Source organism: Leptonychotes weddellii, chromosome 8 (assembly GCF_054177405.1).
Source record: "Leptonychotes weddellii isolate Sample4059 chromosome 8, ASM5417740v2, whole genome shotgun sequence".
NCBI lineage: Eukaryota > Metazoa > Chordata > Mammalia > Carnivora > Phocidae > Leptonychotes > Leptonychotes weddellii.
In genome coordinates this window covers 17,063,158-17,070,193 of record NC_138376.1, presented here as the reverse complement: position 1 = coordinate 17,070,193, position 7,036 = coordinate 17,063,158, and the positions used below count along the sequence as shown (strand labels likewise).

The 7,036-nt window shown below is 42.2% G+C and overlaps 1 long non-coding RNA gene across 2 annotated transcripts in view; it reads right to left on the bottom strand.

Annotated features, from left to right (window-relative positions):
• The window catches only part of LOC145722963 (uncharacterized), a 37,259-nt gene that overhangs the window by 18,340 nt on the left and 11,883 nt on the right, over positions 1-7,036 (bottom strand). The gene's annotated exons all lie outside the window — the stretch shown is intronic.

Here is a 7,036-nt window from a genome sequence, read left to right as displayed (position 1 = left end):
TTGCTTTGAGTGCACAGGAATCATGACATTAGACCTGTTGAACAGGACATATAATCCTCAGCTCCTTCTTTGTCTCTGAAGTCAACATTTATATAGTCTTAACAATGTCAATGCTGCTTATTAGTTTTCCAGTTCTAGAATCCACAGAGAGATAAAGCACAGAAGATTTAATTATCACCGTAGAGTAGAATAGAAATGTTCTCAACTTTGACAAAGTGGAAAGCAGAGCTACAGTTGCCAGAGGATGGGAGGTGGGAGGGCAGTGGGAGATGGAGGCAAGGGTGGGGGATCATGGTCCCAGGAGTGTCGAATCAAGAGATAGAATTTATGAGTGCAGAGCAGCAGTTACCAGGGGCTGGGGTCGGGAAATGTTGGTCAAAGGGTACAAAACTTTGCATTTATAAGATGAATAAGTTCTGGGGATTTAATGTACAGCATGCTGATTATACTTAATAATACAGTACTATATATATTGAAAGTTGCTAAGAAAGTAGATCTTAAATGTTTTCTCCACAGAAATGGTAATTATGTGATGAGATAGAGGTGATAGCTAGCTCTATAGCGGTGATCATTTTGCACTTATAAGTGTATCAACATGTATACCTTAAGCCTATATGTCAATTATATTTTAATAAAGCTGGACAAAAGAGGTAAAGTTTATGGAATAATAAATGGAGATTTATTATTAATATTTATTGCCATAAAGGTAAAATATAATCACCAAAAATTGAAAAGAAAGGAGAAAGGAAGGTGAGTATGAACAACAAAATAAACCCTCATCTCCTACTGCAGTGGTCAATATTCTGGTCAAAAGGATCAGTTAGTTCTCTACTGCAAGCAGCAGAAGTCAGGATGACTAGTTTAAAAAGAAAATAAGTTCCTTACAGGGTATTGGAATCAGAGTCCCCTTAAAGGCTCATAGAACTAGTTACACAGTTTCACACAATGGGGAGGCCAGCTACATTGCAGGACGGGGCACAGGAGCCCTAACATTAAACCCATAGAGAAGGAAAAGCAAACGTTAGCCCCTTAATAGCTCTGCAGTGAGTGTTTTTTGTTTTGTTTTATTTTGTTTGGTTTGGTTTGGTTTGGTTTGGTTTGGTTTGGTTTGGTTTTAGAGAAAGAGAGAGAGCAGGCTTGAGCACTGGGGGAAGGAGCAGAGGGAGAGAGAATATCTTAAGCAGGCCCCATGCCCAGCACAGAGCCTGAGATGGGGCTCAATCTCATGACCCTAAGATCTTGACCTGAGCCAAAACCAAGAGTCCAGAGGCTCAACCAACTGAGCGACCCAGGCACCCCTGCAATGAGTGGTTTTGTATGGGGCTGCTCTTTAGGAAATCTCCCCACCTCTACCCCAGCTACTGGCATAGACTCCATAGCCCCTCCCAGTGCCACTCAGGCTTGGATGACAGATGTTCTGCCCCTATTGCCCCCACCAGCTTGAAGCCCTGCTACCACACTCAGCAAAGAAAGTGGACCTCCTAATACCCATTTCCTCATTCTGCTCCCTGTTCGGTCACAGCCTATGCTGGTAGATTTGGTCACTGCCACAAACTTGATTCTTTCAAGCAAGGGAGGCTGGAGAATGAGTTTTGGGTTCTACCTTGGGGAGGTGGAACCCATAACAGTGGAAATCTCCCACAGAGGAATAGAAACAGAAAAAAAGGTATTCATTGATGTAGAATGTCAGGAACCTAGCAAGTGCCCATCACACTCAGTGTGACAAAGCAAGAAATTGAGTAATATGTGCATGGAGAAATATGGCAGTAGTAAGTGTAACATTTAGGAATAGGGCATTAGTCCACCAGAAAAACAAAAAGAAATGGGTACAAGATTGCCTCTACATAGTGGGATTGGAGTGATAATGGAGGTGTCAGGAGACTAGAGCTCTTCATTATAATCCTGCATATGATTTTATTTGACACATGCATGTGTTACTTGGATGAAGTCCTCAATTTATAATTTAAAAATTCACCCTAAAACATTTTTACCATGATAAGGACTCAGAAATACCAAAAACCCTACCAGCATCACCTGCCCTACACAAATTTCTACTTAAAAAATTTAGTTTTCTTATATTTAAACATTAGCCAAATGCAAGTTGGTATTGAACTTACTGAAAACATTTTTTTTTCCCCGTAAGCACTGATTTTCTTTTTTTTTCAGGAGAACTTTTGTAATAGCCTGTTGTCCTGAAAGAAATATATGGTGCTGAAACTGGGAAGGTTCTTTTGTGACACAGCAGTTTATCAAGATAGAGTGAGAACCTGAATGGCCAGGAACAGGGCACAGAGCCCAGCAAGGTTGCTCTGTGGAAAACTGCCTCCCCATTTCAAAAGTAGTACAGACACTGTTTCCTGTGCCCTTGGTATGTTTCCCATACTCTATCTAGAAACTGAGCTAGTACTATTTTATTTTTCTTCCCTTTTTTTCCTGCTTTGCTGTGCAAAAATGTTGTAAAAAAAATAATAGCTAGTTTTTCCTATGACCCCATCATTTGCCAGGCACCTTTCCATTGTTTCTTTTATTCACTTATTCAACTAAGTTTACTGAGTATTTGTCATGTGCCCAGCACTGGGAATACAGCAATGAACAACATTGATTGATCCCTGTAAACATTGCAGTTGTCTAGGACAGGATGGCAGTTAAGTCTAAGAGACTGGGATGCAGACTCCTATAGGTTCAAGTCCCACATCGCCATTAACTGGCTGACTGACTTTAAACCACTTACCTTAATTCTCTATTCCCAGTGTCCTTGTCTGGAATGGGAATATTATTTATCTCAGGGGATTATTGTGAGGTTTAAATGACATACATGTAAACACTTGGCATGTATTATTTCAGTGAGGGGTAATATGCAGGAACAGGTAATTATGACAGAGTTATAGAGCAATAAGCATGAGAATAAGTTAGAAAAGGAGTCCACAAGAGGTCACCTATTCCTGCCTGGGTAGGTTAAAGAAGGTATCCCAGAGGTAGTAAGATCTAAGCTAAAGACTGATAAACGAGTAGGATTGTTAGCTGAGAAACCGGAGGAGAAGGTTGTTCCAGCTGGAGGGAACAAGGCCAAGAGAGTTTTCTAAAGTATGCAACTTTCAATTATGTTCAGTGTGGGTGAATGTGGAGCATGAGTCAAAGTGCAACCAGGGAGGGAAGCAGGAACCAAATCAGGGATTTGAAGACAACATTTTAAAACTTCATCTTTCTTCTAAGAGCAATGAGGAACCATGAAAGGACTTTCAACAAAGGCACATTTTGACCAGGTCTGTTGTAGAAATATCACTCTGGCTGCAATATAAAGCATGCACAGAAAAGAGGAGAAGCTGGGGACAAGGAGACCCTCGAGAAGGCTTATATTGATCCAGGAAAGAGAGAAAGGTGGCCAGTGTAGGGTACAGTAGTGGGGACACAAGGAGGTAGAAACCATCAGTTTGGGCAAAAGATTTAGTGCGATGGCAAAGGAAGACAAAGCAGTCAAGGATACTTCAATTGTATGGGCATGAAAACATTCACTGTGACAGAGAACACACTAAGAGAAGCATATTTTGGGGTGAAAGTAATGAGCTTACCATTGAACATGTTGAGTTTGAGATGCCAGTGAGATATCCAAGTGAAAATAAGTACTAGGCAGTTAAAGATATGTCTGAAGCCCAAGAGAGGTCTGAGCCGAAATAAGGTAGAGAGGTATCCTAACAACATTTCCTACCAGAGATTTTTCTTTTCCTTATTGAGAAAAGTTGCCAGTAACTTCATGGTCCTGGGACAAACAAAGAAACGTCTTAATGCAGATCTTCCTTGTTTAATGAAGATCATCTTGGTTAGTTCCCCCTTTAGTTAGATAAGCGTGGATCTCACTGTCTTACCAGAGGGGTATAATAAGTCCTTGTGTTTTAAATGTGTTTTAAAAGCTGCTTATGACATTCAAGAGAGTATGTGCTTGAGTGGGAAAGAGTATGTATCAGTCAGGATAAGCCAGGTTCTGCAGTGGTAACAAATAACATGAACAATGCCACTAGCTTATAAGAGCAAAGGTTCCATTTCTCCCTTTTTCTGTGTCCATTGTAGTTCAGAAGAGGGTTCTGCTCATTGTGGTCTCTCAAGTACCCATAATGACAGAGAAACTATATTTCTAACCTTGCCACTATCTACCAGAGGGAAAAGAGAGCTCTGGAGGATCTAGGAGCAGCCACAATATGCTCTTGCCTAAAACTGGCCCACATCACATCTGCTTACAAGTCATTGGTCATAACTAATCATGTGGCCCCACTAAATCAAAAGAGGGTCATAAAGTGCTATTGCATCCTATACCTGGGAGGTGGAAAGCTGGAAATTTTGGGTAAATGGTATTAATGACTACCACAAAGGGGACTATGAGCCTGGAGCCTATCCCAATCCAGATCTCATGGGAGCAGCCTAGGAATTGCTTGCACTTCAAGATCTGCTGGAAAAGAACTCTCAGCAACACCCATGGTAACAGCTGCTGGCATCATGATTTGGAACCAACCTACCAGTTCAGCTTTCCTAGCATAGGCAACACTTTTCTCTATGTAGTCCCACCTTCTACTGAGGCTCAGTTGCCACCACATTCCTGAAGAGCTTCATCTCCTCTCAAGGGAAGACTCAAATGCCTGTTTATCTGTGTTCTGTATGGCCTTGTGTCATTAAAGATGCTTCAATGTCTAGCTGCTCTGGCCATTAGATGCAATCTCAGGATATTAGGTGACTAACACTAAATCATCTCCCATTGCTTTGACCCTGCTGCCTTGACGAAGTACCTGGTGGAGCAAATGGAATGATTTTTAATCTATCAGGCTTTGCCCAATTTGGGTGAGTCCCCTTCCTTGACAGGAACCCTGGGAAATGAGAAACCTACTCTCAAATCATCACTTTCATCAGCACAAGACTTTACTCAATCACTAGTGATTACTGTGGAGATGAGGATTTGGTCTGTTGTTCACACTTATCAACTCACCAAATCTAGCCTCTGCTCAGCATGCAGCATTCACCAAGCCCATAGAAGCAAGATAGGGCCAGGCTGGACTAGACTCTTCCCTCTTGGCAGGGAGAGGGGGGAGGCTGCCAGTTCTCTGAGACTCCTGGACACGTAAAGGGGAAGGGAGCTGAGGATGGACTAGGGAAGTGGGGCATGGTGAATGAGATGACCTCAGCATTTCCTGCACCAGCATGTGGTCCCCAAGGATGGTCATCTGGGAACTGACTGGGATATGTTGTTTGAACCTAAATTCTGTAGTGGAGACTCCAATATATTGATGGCAGCTGATGTCATAGATGTAAATGGGACTCTGCAGCAAAAGTGTAAACAAGAACAAGGAGATGCAGAACAGAAACTGAGTACCACCAACTTTGGAATAAAATATGGGAGAGGAAGAGATGAAGACACTGGAAACTGAGAAGTGCCCACAGAGAAAGAAGGAAGCAATCTAAGTGTGATTCTTGGAAGTTAAGGGAAGGAAATTCTTCAACAAGGTGGAATTGATTAGTGGTCCTGAGAAACACCTAGACAAAACTGATTTAATAACAAAGGTGGTGCTGCTTACCTGGCCAGCATAATTTCAATGGCTCAGTGGGAACCATGTAACAGAATGTGGAAGGTAATGGGGAGATGAGAAAGGAAAGATGGAAATATAAGCAACTTCATATATATTACCTCCAAACATCAAATATTCTGTAGCCAGGTCTGATTTTTCTCCTCTTTAAAAAAAGTAGAAAACAGAGAGTTGCCCAAGGTGCTCAGCTGGGAGGGAGCAGAGCTGAGATTTAAACATAAAGTCTTTTCGGGGTGCCTGGGTGGCTCAGTCGTTAAGCACCTGCCTTCAGTTCAGGTCATGATCCCAGGGTCCTGGGATCGAGTCCCGCATCGGGCTCCCCTCTCCGCGGGAAACCTGCTTCTCCCTCTCCCACTCCCCCTGCTTGTGTTCCCTCTCTCGCTGTGTCTCTCACTGTCAAATAAATAAATAAAATCTTAAAAAAAAAAATAAAGTCCTTTCTACACCCACTGCCTCCCCAGCCACCCTTGCCACCTTCTGTGTCCTTAAGCCTGATGACATGCCCCACAGCAGGTATCAGAATGGGCTCTTTATACTCTGACATAAAATAGCACTAAGCAATAGGAAGGAAGCATTATGCATATGCTCGTCTGTTGGAGAAATGGAACTACATGAAAAACTGAAAGAAAAAAAAAAAACAGCAGCAGCTTCCATTTTCTCTTCATGGCAACATGTGTGTTTGTTTTCGTGGGCCCGGTTCATGAGCTCCTATTGCACATCTCAGAATTCATTGGACTCAGATACCCCTTTGCTATGGTGCAAAGATGCTGAACTGCCAAAAGCATGTTACAGGCTGTGCCTTTTTGAAGAACCAGCTTGAACTGATTGTTCTTCAGCTTTTCACATAAATTACAGAACATGAGGCCCACAGCTTTGCCCAAAGTTGTCAACAGGTTTTAATTGTCTCTGCTTTTCCGTACACACAGATGGCTTCGTTAAGCTGCTCTGAGCAGACCTCTGCCGTCTCCACTAAGAAAAATCAGACACAACAAATGGAAATCCATTTGAAAAGAAAAATTATGATAAAACAAATTCCAAAGTAACTACTGTTGTTTTTTTCCCCAAGAGGTAAATGTTATATAAAGGAAACGGTAGAAGTGACAGTGCAGAGATAGAGGCAAGGTAAGAAAAACCACAATGAAAGTGTGGATGTTTGAAGGCAGAACACACAGTACTATGAAAATTAAGCAGAAGTATTTGGAAAAGTCAGGAGATCCTTTTTTATTAATGGCATCTATAATGGAACCTCAATCTCAAGTTTCTGTTTCTAAGTTCATTCAGAAAAGCTACATGTGATCCAGCAATTCCACTCACAGAAGTCTCTCCTTCAGAAATAATGGGCAGGGACACCTGGGTGGCTCATTTGGTGGAGCATCCAACTCTTGGTTTGAACTCAGGTTGTGATCTCAGTCATGAGATCGAGCCCGGCTTCGGGCTCTGCACTCAGCATGGAGTCTGCCAAAGATTCT